This window comes from Vulpes lagopus, chromosome 10 (assembly GCF_018345385.1).
Source record: "Vulpes lagopus strain Blue_001 chromosome 10, ASM1834538v1, whole genome shotgun sequence".
Lineage (NCBI taxonomy): Eukaryota > Metazoa > Chordata > Mammalia > Carnivora > Canidae > Vulpes > Vulpes lagopus.
Window position 1 is genome coordinate 71,204,611 of NC_054833.1, and position 19,515 is coordinate 71,224,125.

At 38.7% G+C, this 19,515-nt stretch overlaps 1 protein-coding gene across 2 annotated transcripts in view; it reads right to left on the reverse strand.

Annotated features, from left to right (window-relative positions):
* LEPR (leptin receptor) overlaps nt 1-19,515 on the reverse strand; it is a 132,448-nt gene that overhangs the window by 95,282 nt on the left and 17,651 nt on the right. The window contains exon 1 of one of the 2 annotated variants that reach the window (XM_041770511.1): nt 12,652-12,784. The exons of the other annotated variant lie outside the window; for it this stretch is intronic. The gene's annotated coding sequence lies outside the window, so the exon portion shown is untranslated. Of the gene's footprint in view, nt 1-12,651; nt 12,785-19,515 lie in introns of those variants that run through there. 2 annotated transcript variants of the gene reach the window in all.

The window sequence follows — 19,515 nt, forward strand, 5'->3', positions numbered from 1 at the left end:
GTTTTGTTTTGTTTTGTTTCAGAGCCCAGTTTCTAGTCCTGAAGGTCTAAAAGGTCATAAAAGACACAGTATCTTGTTAATTATCTTACTTAGCTTCAGCATTTCAGTGTGACATTAGAATACCATTATTAGTGTGGTCCTACTAGATAGCTACCCAATACAAACAGACTTACTATTTTACCAGCCAGCTCCCCCCTTCTTCTTCCTCTGGTCAGAGGATTTCCTTTGGCAGTGGAACTACTGGTCCATTGACTCTAAGCACATGGATCTGTTACAGCCTCCTGACTTCAGGGGCAACATAGCACATGGTCCAAGCTCGGCTTTATGGTAATATCTCACAGTTCTGGCTCTATAATTGGTCAATGGGGTGGGAACATGAATAGAAGTGTAGCAAAGATTGATCTCTGAGGCTTTTCAAATGGAAGCTGGGATGGGAGGACCAAGGAGGGGATATTAAACAGGTCAAGAGCTTTTTTCCCTCAGATGGTGAACATGTGTGATTGTTAACTGCAGCTGCCAGCAGCCTGGTTCTCTGCCACATGGAAGAACACAGCCTGCAGGAGAAGACAGAATTTGAATTCCAGGCCACACAAGCAGGTGTTCAGAAAGTGTGACAATTTTTTAATGCAATTCAACTTAATTTCTTCAGTGATATTTTCTTTCACACAGATAGAAACTAATCCTCAATGAAATCAGGTTCCTCTTTCGTTTCCCTAACTTTTCTTCTAACTTCTAAGCAGTAGGCAGTGGGACAGAAAGGTAGGTTGGACCCAATATAAGCAAAAGTTCTGATCCTTGGTCATCTGTTGAATTTCACATCTGACTCCTCAGCGTGTCTGTTTTTCAGATGTTGAGCTACATGGGTCCATGCCAAAGGTCACTTCAGGATCAATGACTCTCCCTGCTTGCCCCTGGTGCCTTCCTGAAGTGAACCGAGTATTCTCCAAACACTGCCCTGGACCATAGCCACCTTGACAAGGCTTTCCAATCCACAACCACATCTGTGCCATTCTCAAGAATTTTGCTCAGTTAGTCAAGTTGGAACTCCGCAAAGCTACTTCAGTTTTGACTGCCTTCACCACACAGACCTTCTTATGTGCTGCCCCATGCTTTCCTATGTTGCTGAGCCCCTAGAGTCTTCTCTCCATCCCTAGCTCTATCTAGGATAGAGGCAATGCCTCTTTCTACTCTGTCTATGCTCTTAGATTTCCCCCAAACTCATTGGGAATGTCTGTTGCTGCTCCTGCATCAAGTTCAGTACTCAGATATAAACTTCATAAGGTACTTTAAAAAAAATGTTTTCAACTATAGATTGGCTGTAATTGATATTATGAAACACATTGTTTAAAATGCCAGTAAACATAGATGTCCACAGTGTGTTGCTTAGCGATGGAATCGTCCATCTATGGGGTACAGGGCTTCTTTTTCAATGGTGCACCAATGTAGCTCTCTTTATTTCCCTTTTGACTTTCTTCTTTCCCTCTAATTTAGGATACCTCTATTAGTCTTCAGAACCTGAATTGAGTCTAAATTTGGGACTCAAAACACAGTCTGTTATCATGTCTCCTGTGGCAATGGACACAAAAATGCCCATGAATGGAGTTGTTACAGTATAAATAAATGAAAAGTACTCGGGGAAAACACAGTAAGTAATATATCAAAATATTCCTCCAGGAGGACATGATGCCCAGGCAGAGAAGAGGCAGTGGTCACATAAGGAAAAAGTGAGTCCTGATGGTACCTACTTCTTGGCCCATGGCTCTGAGTTTCTCCCAGAGAGCTTGCTCCTGCCTTCATGAAGCTGTATTAGTCAACTCTCCTGGTTGCTTCACGATCTTTCCTTGATTCCTTCCTTTTACTTAAGCTAGCTCAAGCTATGTATGGCTGACCGACCCAATATAGTAACTTAGACAAAAATGGAAATTTTTATTTCATGGAATCAGGAAGATTTGAGCAACCAAACAACAGGAAGAGCAGACATGTAGCTGGTCTTCAGGAACCCTAAAACCACCAATAACCTTCTCCATCTCTTTTTTAAAAAATATTTTATTTATTTATTCCTGGGAGATACAGAGAGAGAGGCAGAGACATAGGCAAAGGGAGAAGCAGGCTCCCTGAGGGGAGCCTGATGCAAGACTCGATCCCAGCACCCTGGGATCATGGCCTGTGTCAAAGGCAGACACTCAACCACTGAGCCACTCAGGTACCCCAACCTTCTCCATCTCTTATCTCTGCTTCTCAATACGAGTGGGGTTTGTTCCTTTTTACTACATCTCTCCACAAGGTGGGAAACATGGCTACTGACCATTCCCAGGTTTTTCAACTGTGGGTTCCACCATCAGATAAAGAAAGCAATAAGTCAGGGTTTAACATTTCTATTATTTTGTTTAAGTAGTAAAAATGTAAAGAGAAAGAAAATTGTTGAGTTCATCAGTTCATCTTTCATGAAATATGGACAATAGCTTCTGTTTGGATTATAACAGTGTAAAAAAAAAAATTCCTCCCTGTGACTAAGCCATTTGACCCTACTGAATTCCTTTTTTAAAGTGTATAAAGGAAAGAATGAATTTTAAAAGATTGCTTTGTGTCTTTTCTCAAGCCAAACACAGAAAATGAGAATATAAAAAACAAGGAATATATTTTTAAATGGATGAAAGCTAAAAAACAATCATGCATTAATGTCTTTGCAGTCAAAATTAAAGGTGATACCACACAACAAAGGAGAATATTATATTGCTAACATAGAAGAATTTTAAAGTCAAGGAGACTGAACCTGGTAAATCATACCCTATGTTCTACCCTGCCCAAGCACAGGGTACTTCAGAAATTTGTTTCAATTATAAATTGACTACACTTGACATTATGAAACACAGCGATGGACAGTTATAGTCATCTATAAATGAACTTCTGCAATTATTTATAATAAAAAGAACTTGGATCAGTGCAAATACAAACATTTCTGGATCTGAGAACACGAAAATTCTTAGTCACTCTCACTCAAACTACATGGAAGAGTCCTGTAAACTTTTTGCCTACACTTCCAGACGCACTCTTAACCTCTTCCCCTCTTTCTTCCCCCATGAGATCTGCAGCGAAATACAATAGTGAAAGATGCAGAAAATAACCATTTGCATTTTTATAGTTCCTTCTATTTGCTCCAATACTATTTCCCTCTTTACCAGGAGTGAGATCCTGTTATATAAACAACTAAACCCAGGAACTTGAATGCCTGCCATGACAGTGTCCACATTGGCTGCTTTCCCCAGATTTGTAAGATTCTTGTGGTAAGAAGAATTACTGCTGAATTCCCTTAATGTTTCAAAGTCAAATACTCATTTAGATCAATGGTTCCCAGACTCTGGATTTCAAAAATGAAATTTCAAAAATGTGTGGTGAGCCAGCATAGCTTTGCCAACCATTTCTTTTGCCAAGAAAGGATTTTGGGAAAATAATGCTCTCTACTATGAAGCATCATTTTACAAAACATAGAACATTTTTAAGGCCAAAGAAGTAAGCAGTACATTATATCAAGTTAAAAAAAAGTGGGGAAGGGGGGCGGTCTTCATTCCCAAGAAGAAATGGTAGACAACTACACACTGATTGTATGAGGCACTCTCAAAGGAGTTAAATTAAAAATATTTCAGTGAAGTGACTACAGAGGTGTGGGCAATTTTTTTTTTAACTCCAGTAGGGGATATGAGTAACCCAGAAATAGCCACAGCAGGAAGCCATTACTTCTCTGGGGCCTGAAGGCGTGAGGAAAGAGCCAAGCGAGGACAGGAGACAATAAGACCTGGATCAGGGATGAAGGCAGCCACTGCCCGCCATGATGAGGAATGGAGAGAGTGGAGCTCAAAAGGCCGCATCTATCTCCTCCATCCTGCCTGAACTCAACTAGAAATCAGAGCTCAGCGGGCCTGGGTGTTGCAGTCCACAAACAGCCTCCAGGGGCCACAGAGTAGATCAAAAACAGTAAAAGATGGATTGGACCATGGGTCCACTAGAGCATATTGACATACTCTGGTGAGGGGGCCAGGGACCAGAGAGAGGAGAGTGTGTACATGTGAACATCATTTTTCATTTCAATTGCAGGAAAATTACAAGAGAAATTTTATTTTAAGATACGATATTGTATGCTTGATACCTTGGTCATTTAGTGGCTCAGTCTCTAATTATGTACCATCAAGTGGTGTTCAAATGGGCAACTTGTTCCAGGACTTTATTTTTATCACACTCATTATTAAAAATTCAACTTCACATAGGTATAAAATGGAAGCAACACTCAACATTTTTATTTAGTTCGGAACATTCTGAGTGAATTAATGCCAAAATATAACAGCCTCCAGGTTCAGAGATTTCTCCTATCCCAGAAGTTCCTAAACTTTTGCTGTATATTGATATTATCTGGGATCTCTAGAAACAAATAATGATGCCTGGCTTATAGCCCAGAAATACTGATTTCATTGGCAGAGGTGGAACTTGGCAAAGGAATTTTTAAACAACTTTTTATTTTAGGAGATTTTAGATTTAAAGATAGTAGAGTTCCCATATATCTTATACTTGGTCTCCTCTATTATTTACATCTTACTTTAGTATGGTGCATTGGTCAGTCAGTGAACCAATCTTAAAATACTGAGACATAATTCTAAACTAAAGTCTATACTTTATTCAGATTTCATTAGTCTTTACCTTATATTCTTTTTCTGTTCCTGGATCCCATCTAGGATATCACGTTATGTTTTAGTCAGCAAGTTTTCTTGGGCTCCTCTTGGCTGTGATAATTTCTCAGAATTTTCAGAGTACTTGTACAACATCCCTCCATTTAGATCTGTCTAATGTTTTTCTAATGATGAAACTATGATTCCATGTTACATGGGAAAGAAGACCACAGAGGGAAAGTGCTACTCTCAATCACATTGTATCAAGAGTACATACTATCAATAAGATTTATCACTGTTACAATGTTGACCTTGATCACGTGGGAGACACAGTGTTCACCAGGTTTCTCCACTGTAAAGTTACTCTTTTTTTTTACCTTTCCACTCTGTACTCTGGGAAGAAGTCATGAGCAGTCTATACTTAAGAAGTGGGAGTTGTGTTCTTCTTCCTTGAGGACAGAGGATCTACATAGATTATTTGGAGTTCTGCATCAGAAATATGTCTATGTCTCCCACAATTATTTACTGGTTCAATCATTTATTTATATCAATATAGATAAACAGATATTTATTTTATATTCTGGATTATAGGGCAGCCCGGGTTGTTCGGTGGTTTAGCACCACCTTTGGCCCAGGTCGTGGTCCTGGAGACCTGGGATGAAGTCCCACGTCGGGCATCCTGCATAGAGCCTGCTTCTCCCTCTGCCTGTGTCTCTACTTCTCTCTCTCTGTGTGTCTCTCATGAATAAATAAATGAATTTTTTAAAAATGCTTACATTCTGGGTTATAATCCAATGCTACTTTATTTATTTTGTTGCTCACATTGTGCCATCTTTGGCCATTAGGAACACCTTCCATTGGCTCTTGTCTCCCTTTGATATGTTCCATCATTGTGAGGTGTTTTTTGTTTTTGGCACTTCCATACTTTCTGGCACCATAAGATGCTCCAGGCTCATCTTGCCTATTTCCTCTATAGTCAGCCATTTTTCTAAGGATTCCTGGTTCTTTTTATTGGACAATAGTAAACTACGAATGGGTGTGTGTGTGTGTGTGTGTGTGTGTGTGTGTGAGACCTTGTTTCTTGGCCCTTTCAGCTGACTGAGCAAAAAAATGTGTATGTATATAGCTAATCCCCATATAGATACATATCTATATATATATTTCTATATGTAAACATCTAGAGCATAGTGTTCATACTGTGTCTCTTGTCCATAACCACAAGGATCATTTCTGCCTCTGCCCTTGCTTACCTGTAGGCTCCTACTATCCACTTACTGAATTGTTTAATTCTGGTATACATGTATACTGTTTTCAGAACCTATGCCCCCATGGGAAACTTTTTCAATTAGAATAGAGTGCTTATGCACAATCCTTTTTCCTTTGGTCTTCTAGTCACCACTCATTTCTAAAGTTATTTGGTCAGCCTTTTCCCCTAGTCCCAGCAGCGAGGTTTTTTCCATACATTTGTAACAGAGTTAGACTGTTTTCTCATATTCTATATTCCATCTTAGGATCCCTTGGCATTCTAAATGATTTTTTAATTTGCATACATTAAGGCTTACTCTTTGTGCTATAGAGTTCCATGAGTTTTGACATAGTGTCAGATACCCAACATTACAGCATCATACAGAAAGTTTTTACCACCATTATGCTCATGGGTACTTTACCTATTCAACTTTGTCCCCTCCCTAAACTTCAATAATGACAAATCTATTTATTGTCTTTATAGTTTTGCCTTTCAAGAATGTCCTATAAAGTCATACAGTATGTAGCCTTTTCAGACTGGCTACTTTCACCTAGAAATAGGCACTTATCATTCATCTGTATTTGTGTGACATGATAGCTCATTGTTTTTTAATGCTAAGTAATATTTCACTATATGTATGTACCACAATTTGTTTATTCATTCACCCATTGGAGAAAATATGGTCATTTCTAGATCTTGTTGATTATGAGTAAAGCTGCTTATTATAAATTTTCACATGGAGGTTTTTGTGTGGGCATACGTTTTCAAATCAACTGAGTAAATATCTAGGGATTTCTGGATCATACAATAGTACATATTTAGCTTTATATGAAACTGCCAAACTGTCTTGCCAAGTGGATGTATGACTTAGAGATTTTTAAGGGCTTCCCAGATGATTCCAATGTGCAATAAAATTTAGGGGCTGATGCTCTACTCTCAAAGGTTTAAGAAAAGATTCAGGGATAGGAGGAGTGTCTATCTATGAGGGCTACAAAAAGATGTCTTTAGGGCATTCTCCTCCTCAAGACTACTCATTTCTGTTTTAAAAATGCATCTCAAATGTGGTTTGAGAGGAAAAGTTAAGGGAAAGCTACATTCTAGGAAAATATATCTGAAAACTGTATCTTGTGCATCCCACTTGTGTTTTGTGAGTCACCATATTTGGTACTATCAACTTCTCTAATTTTGGTCATTATTTAAATGACTGTTGAGAGAAGAAAACTTAGGAAATCAGTCTGAAGAGTCCTATTATTTTAAAAAAGCAAGAAAAGATAGGAGCCCCACTGTTATGAGTCAAGTTTTTTACCCCAGAAAGCTATGTCCTAGCACCTGATACCCGTGACCTTATTTGGAAATAGGGTATTTGCAGATATAATCAAATTAATATGTGGTCATTCTCAATTAGGATGGGCCTTAATCCAATGTGACTGGGGTCCTTATAAGATAAGAAAGTAGAGACACCAGAAAGAGAATATTACAGACAAAGATGGCCATGTGAAGATTGAGGCCAAGAATGGAGTTATGTTGCCACAATCCAAGGAATGCCTGGGGCTACCAGAAGGTGGAAGAGTCAGGAAAGGATCCTCCACCAGAGGTTTCAGATGGAACATGGACGTGTTAACACCTTGATTTTGACTTCTAGCTTCCAGAATTGGAAAATAACAAATTTAAGTTGTTCTAAGCCATCCAGTTTCTGGTACATTTCCAAGGCAACCCTAGAAAACTAAGACAACCTCTGAGAAGACTCAGAAGGGGAAAAAATCCAGCTTTTAGAAATCAAAGAAAACAATGGATGGAGAGTATTATACAGGCTCATAGGCATTTGTTGTTAATATCATAAGGAATCATTAAGCAGTATCAGTAGAGATCACTTCTGTCTAAAGGATTAAGGAAAATTTCATGGAGGGAGGGCATAGCATTCAAGATGGAATTTAAAGCATAAATAGGGTTTCAAATTACAGAAATAGAAGGTATTGCAGTGAGAGGGGGAGAAATTAGTGAAATTTTGTGGAGAAAGAGATTCAGGACACAAAGAGGAAATGACCACGAGAACACAAGGTCTTTATAAAGGAGATGTTATTTGGAGTCACATCATAGATGTCCTTAAATGCTATGATAAGGAGTTTGAACTTTTCTCTAGAAAGTGAGATATGGTACAATATTAAGTTTAAGTTAAGAGGATTGTGTGAAAAATGTTATAAAAATACCTGAGAAGAAACAAAATGGACAAAAGGGAAGACTATGGACAAGGAAAACTGGAAGCAACTAGAATGCCCAGAGGAGATATTCTGAGGATCTGAACTAAAGCAACAATAAGAATGGAAATAAAGTTCCTAGTTTTGAAGCCCTATCACGTACCAGGTCCTCTGCTGGCTGCGTTATATATGTTGATTGCACTAAACCTGACAATTCCTCTCTCTGGTAGAACTTACTGTCCTAATTGTACACTTGTGGGAACTATGACTCAGAGACGTTAGGTATACAAAGCTAAAAAAAATAGTGGAGCTGATATTTGTACCCAGAAATTTGGTATATTTTTAGGCTCATTGCCTCATCAGCTTACCTATCCTACAGCTCATGTTGCAAATTCTAGACATTATTTGGAAGATGCATTGAATGAGACTGCACACTTTTCAATTTTGCACCACCTCCTCCAAAAGGGGAAGAATACTGTGAAAACAGCAATTCTCTTTGGGAAATCCACTGTGTGGATTGCAGTTCATTTGCCAACTATTTTTCCTTCTTTCCTAGCTCCTAAAACACACTGTTTGACAATCATAAGCATTTAATAGCTTTCCTTTTCCCACTGGTACCTGAGGACATTAGGTGCATTTTGACATAGGAAAGAAAAGTACCTTTTTGAACTATCTTTGAAGCACTGCTACTCAGTGTACATTGATTTTCCTTTTAAACCAGAATCACTTAGCGTTCCTCTGTCAGACACTCACTGACGACCACTTTGCCTTGAGACACATATGAATGAATCAGACAATTTTCTAATGATACTGAATTGGAAAGAAAACAGTACCTGATTCCTGTTTGTAAGTTTATTGTATCAAAATAAAGATACAAACTTTTAAAGAGAGCATTCTTTTATGCTTGATGAAATAGAACACAAGCTATCCTTTGATGAGCTTTTATAGAAATCCTTGATTTATTTATTTTTAATAGTAAAATATTGGGAAGTCAAGTGTATTCCTGCACATCTCAGGCACTTAAAGAAATGATCAATGCCATTGCAAGCTGCCATCTTTTGAGAATCTAAACTAAAAACAGGAGAACTGGAGGATTAGGAAAGAAAAGCACAGGGACCAAATAATTGCCTTTCTTTCTTCTGTTTATATAATAAATGCACTCATTGTTGCCATGGCAAAGGGGCCAGTCTGTTTTTCTGATTCCTCTGTTTCTACCCGTTATTATTATAACCAACACCAGAAAATGTCATACTTCACTATCATCTTTCTTGGATCATTATGTTTCTCCATCTATTCTGCATTTACTACTCTAGTCACAGTCTTTTTCATAGTGATACTTAGACAAAGAGTGATTTCAGGTGAGGGAAGTGGCTTCAGATACAGTTAGAGACATCAGGAAGCAAAGAATGATGGAAGGAGAGGGAAAGACCACAGCTCTCTAGCCAGAAGGGCCAACCTAACCTTGGAAAGCCCCTCATATCCAAAAGGAAAAAAAACTCTAAAAAATGTCACTTAAAGCAAATTACACCTTATTGATAAACTGAATTGACTTTGTAGACATCTATTTTGACTTTCTAAACCCCTAAATGACCATCATGATGGGGGTCATAGTCTCTTTGGTCCTGATCAGGGGAATTAATACTACCTCCACTCCAAAACAGTCATACAACGTGTGGACTAGTCTGCCCAAGCCATGATGTCACATTTTGTTACAGATAGTGACATCCTAATGTATTTTCTTTCTTTTTTTTTTTTTTTTTAAGATTTTATGTTTTTATTTGACAGAGAGATAGAGCACACAAGGAGAGGGAATGGCAGGGAGAGAAGAAGCAGACTCCCCACTGAGCAGGGAGGCTGATGTGGGGCTTAATCCCAGGACCCTGGGATCATGACCTGAGCTGAAGACAGACTCTTAACTGACTGAGCCACCCAGGTGCCCCAACCTAACGTATTTTCAAAAGATGACAACTAAGGTCTTGGAAGCACTTTCCCCCATTCATTAATTCATTTGTGTATTCAAAAATTACTTATTAAAAGCATATTATGTAAAAATAATAAAATAAAATAAAATAAAATAAAAGCATATTATGTACTAAGCACTGATTTGACCTGAAATTCAAAACAAAAAACATTGAGTAAGACTTCATCCCCTCCTCTCAAAAACTTTACATTCCAATCTAGCCATGCAAGAGACTGTTGAATGAACAGGGTAATTTTTAGTTTAGAAAACAGAAGACCGAGTTGGAACAACTGTCCCTGAGAAGATGGCAAATTTAGGAAAATACCACAATCTGTAGGAAACAATCAATATGAGTGAGATAAGTGGTTGCATCCTGTTTATATGCCCTAAGGCCAGAGTTTATAAACAATCAGCTCAAATGTTCTTTCTTGTTCATTTCCATTCCGCAGGCAAAAGGATGAGGCAGCCTGCATTTCCCTTCATGATCCCTCAGTTGCAGACTATGATATTCTTGTTAAAACAATCCTACCAAGGGACACCTGGGTGGTGCAGTGGGTTAAGCGCCCAACCCTTGGTTTTGGCTCAGGGTCCTGATCTCAGGGTCGTGAGATTGAGCCCCATGCCCAGCTCCGCGCCCAGCATGGAGTCTGCTTCAGATTCTTTCTCTCTCTCCCTCTGCCCCTCCCACTCGTGCCCTCTCTAAAATAAATAAATCTTTAAAAAAAAAAAAAAAAGAATCCTACAGAACAAAGTGACCATGGGAAAGGTCAGGACAGGAAAGTTTCCAGCCTTGGAGAATTAGAAAGAGCCCAGACAACAAACAACCTGGATTCTACCTTCAAAGATCTGAATGGTTCTCATGTGGAATAAGTAAGACTCTAGACTTATATAAAATTGAAAGAAACTAAATTGAGACTAATGAGTGGATACTATAAAAATAAGCTTTCAGATCACTACTAAAAATAAAAAAATTTTAAAAAGCTCTAGAGCAATACTTCTTATTTTTTTTTTTTTTTTTTTTTTTTTTTTTTTAGAGCAATACTTTTTAAATTATAATATGCAGATGAATTGGTAGGAGAGCCTGTTAAATGTAGATTGAGATTCAATTCAGGTCTGTCATGGGGGCTGGGATTTTTCATTCCTTTTATTTTTTATTTTTTTTAAAGATTTTACTCATCTATTCATGAGAGAGAGAGAGAGGCAGGGACATACGCAGAGGGAGAAGCAGGCTCCATGCAGGGAGCCCGACATGGGACTCGATCCCGGGACTCCAGATGCTTAATCATTGAGTCACCCAGGCATCCCAAGGATTTTTCATTTCTAACATCATCAGGCTGATGCCACCAGTCCTAGGATTAAAATTCACATATTACTGCTCTGTAGTCTTCTGACATTCACTAGGCTCACCAAGATATTGTCACCACTAAAACCATAAGCAGAAGCTGAGTAGCTATTTGTCAGGCATGCAACAGAAAGGAAAGCTATACTGCATAAGAGAGTACACTAGATGTTCCCTTTCAAATCTAAGTCATTTGATTCAGGGATTTTTATAAAGGAATTAGTTTTACACATGATGGCTTACTTTAAGTATTAAAACATTTGCATAGAGATAATGAAGAAGGTAAAGTGAGACTTTTCTTACCACTTCAATAGATTCAAAAACAAATGATCTTAGACATTAATTATTTTGCTCAAAATTCGCTTTGTCATACAATGAATTTATGGAGCACCTACTCTTAGCCAAGATCTAGCACATGGCTAGACAACCACCAATGAACAAGGTAGACGTGGTCTCTGCCCTCCAAAGATCACACTCAGCTGAATAGCACGTAACACATCCATGTGATAAATCTCATTTGCTATTAGCACCCTGAATTGTCAAAGACTCTCAGATCAAGAAAAACTGATTACTATGACAATGAGACCTCAGGGAAGAGAAGCCATCGTTAGAAGTGTCATCGTTTAAGTGACAGAGAAGGAAGGACTCTGCTGAATTTTCCAGCAGTTTAGGCTCTATTAGGATGGACAGCATGACTCTGGCACTTTGACAAGGCCAATTTTTCACTAAACCTCAAGAAAGTGTGACATTAGCCAGGGTTAAGTCATCTTAACTTCTACAAACAAAACAAAAACTGAAGATCCCATCTACTCACTTTTCCACCAGCTGACTTACCTCCCCACACCCACCTTTGTAGGATGGGCCTGAAATCCTCCCATTAAAACTGTCTAGAATCTTTCACACTGCAAAAACAGGCAGACTCACAGGAAATAAAAACCCACCCAGACATTGGAGGCTGATTAGCACTAGTGCCTTCAATTTTAGCGTAAAGTTAACCTAGGAATTTCTTATTTCAATAAGCTGGTGCACAGAGCACTTCACTATTACTCTCTTCCAATCCCCTCTTGAATTTCCTGGGTGACCTCCCTCATTCTTTATCTCTTCCTAAGGCTCAGAGACTGCTTGGCCCATTATGGATTATGTCCTCTGACTTCTGTTTTACAAGGGTCCAATCCTCTCATCTTTCCCCTATGCCATCTTTATTTTCTTTCCTTCACCCTGCCATTCCTCCCATTTAAGATTTAAGCTCATACGTGAGAGAGAAGATGGAGATAAACTGAAGTATTTTTACATATTCTCAGGTCTCTTCATTGTGTGTCAAAGGCTGGGTTTCCCAGGAAACAGACTTCCAGATGGAGATTTGCATGCAGGTGGCTCATTGGGCAGTGCTCCACAGAACATCATCTCCAAGGGAGTGAAAGAAGCAGAACTGGACAGCTGGAAAGGAAGAAAAGCAAGACAGCTGCCACAGATGCCTAATCAATTTCACAAAGAACTCTGAAGCTGGGATGACCCTTCTGAGATATCCCTAAGTGAGGCAAGGGGAGAGGGCTTTGTTTCACCTACATTTATTAGTCATGGGATGTGAGTTGCTCCCGTGATAGAGGCATAATCAGGTGAGTTGGTTTTCTTTCTCCAATACCTGGTCCCAGGGTTGGACTCAGATGGGAGACATCGGTGCTCTGGGCAGCTGGAGAAATGTGAGTATCAGGTCTCAAGATACAGTCTAAACAGCAAAACACAGCATCCACTACAATCCACCTCTCCCACTGCTTGAATTCATTTGCTTCATATAATACATTTACCTTACCTGGGAAGAACTCTTCCAGAATTCTAGCTGGTCTTTCCCCTTGGAAAAACTTACAAGATAAAGAAGATTGGTGGGACACATTATACCTTGTCACTGCAGCTGGTCCCTGAAACATAGTAGATTCCTATCACCTTTCTCTACTTCCTAGTTATTTACTGATTTATTTTTTATTTTTTATTCCAGTGCAATTAACATAGTGGGGTTTTTTAAAATTATTTTAAAAATTATTTATTTATTCATGAGAGACACACAGGGGGGGGGGGGAGGTGTGGAGGGCGCAGGGGGCAGAGACACAGGCAGAAGGAGAAGCAGGCTCCATGCAGGGCCTGATGTGGGACTCGATCCCGGGACTCCATCCGGGGACTCCATCCAAGGACTCAATCCAGGGACTCCAGAATCATGCCCTGGGCTGAAGGCAGGTGCTAAACCACTGAGCAACCCAGGGATCCCCTAACATAGTGTTATATTAGTTTTAGGAATATAATATAGTGATTCAACAATTCTACACATGACTTGGTGCTCATCAAGATAAGTGTACTCTTCATCCGTTCACTTATTTCACTCATCCCCCAACGCACCTCCCCTCTTATAACCATCTGTTTGTTCTCTATAATTAAGAGTCTAGGGACACCTGGGTGGCTCAGCGGTTGAGTGTCTGCCTTCGGCCCAGGGTGTGATCCCAGGATCCCAGGATCCCAAGTCCCACATCGGGCTCCCTGCATGGAGCCTGCTTCTCCCTCTGCCTGTGTCTTTGCCTCTCTCATGAATAAATAAATAAAATCTATTTTTTAAGGGTCTGTTGTTTGGTTAGTTCCTGTTTTTTTTTTCTTTTTTTCATTTGTTTTGTTCCTTAAATTCCACATATGAGTGAAATCAGTATGTCTTTGTCTAACTTATTTTGCTTAGCATTATACTTTATAGGTCGATCCATGCTATTGTAAATGGAAAGATCTCATTCTTTTTTGATGGCTTTTTTATGGCTGTGTAATATCCTGTTTTAAATTTTATGCATATTTTAATATTGTATATTAAATATTTAATATATATAACAAATCTAATATTATGTATATACATATACAACAAATCTAATATTACATATATGTATATATAAAACAAATCTTTGTTATCCATTCATCTATTGGTGGAAACTTGGACTACTTCCATATCTTGGCTATTGTAAATAATGCTGTTATAAATACAGGGGTGATATATACTTTGGATTCCTGTTTTCATATTCTTTCAGTAAATACTCAGTAGTGGAATTAATAGATTATATGGTAATTCTATTTTTACTTTTTGAGAAATCTCTGTACTGTTTTCCCACAGTGGCTGCACCAGTTTGAGCTACCAATAGTACAAGGCTTCTTTTTTCTCCACATCCTTGCCAACATCTGTTGTTTCTTGTGATTTTGATTTTAGCTATTCTGACAGGTGTGAGGTGATTATTTTATTGTGGTTTTGATTTGCAGTTCCCTAATGGTTAGCGATGATGAACATCTTTTCATGTGTCTATTGGTCATCTGTATGTCTTCTTTGGAGAAATATCTGATCATGTCTTCTGCCCATTTTTAAATTGGATTATTTGTATTTTGAGTCAAGTTGAGACTTGTAAGCTCTTCAAATATTTTGGATACAAACCCTTTATCAGATATGTCATTTGCCAATATCTTCCCCCATTCAGTAAGTTGTCTTTCCATTTTGTTGTTTGTTTCCTTTGCTGTGAAGAAGCTTTTTATTTTTATATAGTCCCAATAGTTCATTTTATTTTTTTTAAGATATTATTTATTTATTCAGGAGAGACACAGAGGAGAGGGAGAGAGAGGCAGAGACACAGGCAGAGGGAGAAGCAGGCTCCATGCAGGGAGCCCGACGTGGGACTCGATCCTGGGTCTCCAGGATCACACCCCAGGCTGAGGGCAGCGCTAAACCACTGAGCCACCAGGGCTGCCCCAATAGTTCATTTTCACTTTAGTTTTCCTGCCTCAGGAGATGTATCTAGAAAAATGTTGCATGGTCGATATCAGAGAAATTACTGCTTGTGCTCACTTCTAGGATTTTTGTTTTTTTCTAAGTCTCACATTTAGGTACTTAATCCATTTTGAGTTTATTTTTCTGTATGGTGTTAAAAGGTGGTCCAGTTTCATTCTTTTTCATGTAGCTTTCAAATTTTCCCAACACCATTTGGTGAAGAGACTTTTTCCGATTGCATAGTCTCACCTCCTCTGTCAAAGATGATTGACCACGTAATCATGAGTTTACTTCTGGGCTCTTTATTCTGTTCCATTGATCTATGTCCTTACTTTTTTTGTCAATGTCATACTGTTTTGATTACTACACCTTTGTGGTACAACTTGAAATCTGGAATTGTGATACCTGCTTCCTTTTTTTTTTTTTTTCTTGGTTGCTTTAGCTATTTGGTGTCTTTTGTGGTTCCATATAAATTTTAGGGTGGTTTGTTCTAGTTCTGTGAAAAATTCTACTTCCTATTCTTAATCTCCTTTACTCAGCTAGCATCTCTGCTGGTCTGGGTAGCTTAACTGGTAGGTGACCCAGAATCACATTCTTAAAATGTATGCGCCCCTTATTACCATGTGTTCTTCTCAGTCCATGGCTACTTCACTTGCACTAGTAATAAATAAGGATCAAGGTCAACATTGACATTGATAAGCCGTGTTAATAAAAATCATACTTGACTTCTGTGTTCTTCCTCCAAGAAACACATAACTCTAGTCTAATGATGAGAAAAACATCAGACAAATCTCAGCTGAGGGACATTCTACAAAACACTTAACCAGTACTCCTTAAAATTGTCAAAGCCATCAAAAACAAAGAAAGTCGTAGAAACATCACAGCTATGAAGACTCCAAGGAAACATGATATTAAATGTAGTGTAGTATCCTGAATGGCATCCTGGCATTTTTTAAAAAGGATATTAGGAAAATATTAAGGAAATCTGAATAAAGTATAGAAGTATAGAATTGAATTAATAATCATGTAGGGCAGGTAGGGCAGCCCGGGGGGGGGGGGGGGGGGCGGTTAGCGGTTTAGCGCCGCCTTCAGCCCAGGGCCTGATCCTGGAGACCCAAGATCGAGTCCCACGTCGGGCTCCCTGCATGGAGCCTGCTTCTCCCTCTGCCTATGTCTCTGCCTCTCTTTCTGTATCTCTCATGAATAAGTAGGTAAAATCTTAAAAAAAAAAAAAAAAAATCATGTATCAATATTGGTTCATTGTGACAAAAGAACTATTGGTGTAAGATGTTAATAATAAGGAAAATTCGATGCAAGGTACATAGAAACTGTACTATTTTTGCAACGTTCCTTTAGATCTAAAACTGTTCTAAAATAAAAGTTTTATTTTTTTTTAAAGATTTATTTATTTATTTATTTATGATAGACAGAGAGAGAGGCAGAGACAAAGGAGGAAGGAGAAGCAGGCTCCATGCCAGGAGCCCGACGTGGGACTTGATCCCGGGACTCCAGGATCGCGCCCTGGGCCAAAGGCAGGCGCCAAACCGCTGAGCCACCCAGGGATCCCCTAAAATAAAAGTTTTTTTAAAAAACTAAATTACTTTTAAGGAGATAACTACCTTTTAGTAAAAACAAACAAAAAAATGTTTGTAATTATAATTATGGAATGATAGTCCCAGGGCATGATAGAAATTTGGGCAAGATAAGCAATGAACTAAATTTGGATGGATTTACCACAATCCATCCAAATTGTGGTATTCTAAGAACTGACTAGAAGAAGATTGGGCCCCAGAGATGAGCCATCAAGGAAATGGGATGAAATCAGTGATACAGCAAGAGACCAAGGATACTGAAGAATGAAATCAGGCCCCCAAATATTTCCAGAGGTAGGAATGGCCAATGAAGTTTAAGCATAGTGTTCCTCATATCTAATTTAAATTTTTCTGCACCATTAAGTGACCTCCACTTTCCTTCATGTTACCTCCTCTTTCCCCACTTACATATTTCTTCTGGACAACACAGGCTACGGTATTTTTGAGAAATTGAGGAAGATGGGATCCTTTGGGGCACTTGGGTAGAAGATAGTAAACAGCCACAAGAAGCAGAAGCAGAAAAACCAGGAGAGGTGACTCTGGGAGACATGAGCCCTCTGTGAGCCTTCAGGGGTATGAATAGGAGCAGGGAGACAGACACTGGGTCTCCCCTCAGGCTGGAGACAGGAGTAACAGAAACAGTAGAATTCTGTGAGGCAATTACATAACAGAACACATTCCTAGCAGGGTGCAGATTGATAGGCCTTGTTTAAAAAATAGGAACCATGAAAGTATTTGCCACTTGGCAATTTCCCCGGAGTGTAAAATATTAGACTCCAGTTCACACCCATCACTTCAAACAAAAGGAAGTTGCAATTTATTTGTTACCATGTTAGTTAGAATAATAATATGCCAGCACAGAAACTTCCTTTCAATTATGTGTTCCTGGCTTTCTGCCTTCTTAAAATAAATAAAACATCTTTATCCTACTTCTCAGAACAAAAACACCACCACCATGTAGCAGTTAAAGCAAAACCTCCAAAGCAGATCAACCCCTCAAGCCGAATTCTAATTCTATGGACGCTCACCTCCTTTGCTTATCTAAGTGGAAATGTTTTCAAAACTACTCTTGGTTTCATGGAAAGAAGGATCCAGGTCTGTGAGCAGAGTAGGGTTCCTGAGGAAAGCAGGTTAGATGAACACATGGGGGAAATGGGGGCAATTCAACCTCATGAAGTAATTACCTTACTAATTGATTATACTGGGCAGTTTGATAAGGGATACAAAAATCAGTAACACAGCCTTGTCCTCAAGAAACTTCCAGTCTAATAGGCAAGTTAAATAGAGCAAGCAAATAAATGGCTGTTTGAAAAATAAAGATTGCAAGATGAGAAGAGTTCTAGAGATCGGTTGCATAACAATGTGAATATATTTAGTGCTACATAACTATATACTCAAAAATGGTTAAGATGGTAAATTTTGTATTATGTGTATGTGTTCCCACAATTGAAATTTGTTTTAATTTTTAAAAAGGAAAAAAAGTGTAAATAAAGATAGTTGATTGACCACCTCCCCCTGGTTTGGCACCAGGCAAGATTGGATTCTGCCCAAGAAAATCCACTTTAGGAAAACACACACACACAATTCAGTTCAAAATCCATGATGGAGAAGCAATCATCAAACGCTAGGAAAACAAGTAGAAATAATAAAGAACCAGAATTGGGGTGGAATATGCCCAGAAAAGAGGACAGAGATGGACAAAGAACTCGCAGGCTCTAGAACTGGAGGGCCAGAGTGTACCAGAAAAAAAGAGAAAAGGCTGGTGCAGCCACTGATGGCTGCTGTGGGCATCTCTGGTGCCCTTTCTAAGTTATTAGGCAAACAATTGGGAATGTGTAGGGGCTGAGTCTGGATAGTTAGATAGCAAGGACTAATGAATGCTGGAGAACAAGTTCCAAGGATCTGCCAAAGAAGAAGGAGGAGGGAGATCAGGAAAAGAAATTGACCATTAGAGTAAGCTTTACAAGATGGACTGATTTTATCATATGGGATGATAGGAGAAAAAAGCATTTCCTTATGAAGAGAACAACAAAACCACTGAAACTGGGAAAAGCCAGAGATTGTGGTCACGTATCTAATAGATAAGTGTATCTAAAAATGTAGAGAGCTAAGAAAATTAAGAGAGGGTGTAGGTGCCTGTTTGCCTCAGTCAGTAGAGTACATGACTCTTGATCTCGGGGTTGTGAGTTCAAGCCACCCATTGGAGGTAAAATTTACTTTAAAAAAAAAAAAAGAAAGAAAGAAAAGAAAGAAAATTAAGAGACTAATGTGAGATAACCTTGGAAAAAAAGTCTAAGGCCACGCTATTAGGGTCTTGCAAACCAGAATGAAGCATTAAACAAAATTAAACTGGCAATCGTGTTTTTAATATAATGCAGGGAGAGAGACTATATAACAGATCTTTTTAAGGCTTTGGCAGTGAGTTAGATCACTCACACATGCACTCTCTCTCTTTCTCCAAATAAAGAAATAAAATCTTTAATTTAAAAAAAAAAAAAAACATTTAAAGGATGAAATCAGAAGGCCTGAACTAAGATAATGACAATGGCAATGGGAAATGGCGGGGGATTTTAAGATAAAATCCATATGATTTAATATTAGATTAGAAGAGGGAAAAGCATATGTGATCTTGAAGTGTGGAGCTTGTGTGCTCTGGGAGAGGAGGAAGAAGATAATGAGTGTACCCCCACTTGTACATAGAAAAGATATTCTAATGTAAATCTTTCTAATTAGAAGTATAAACTATG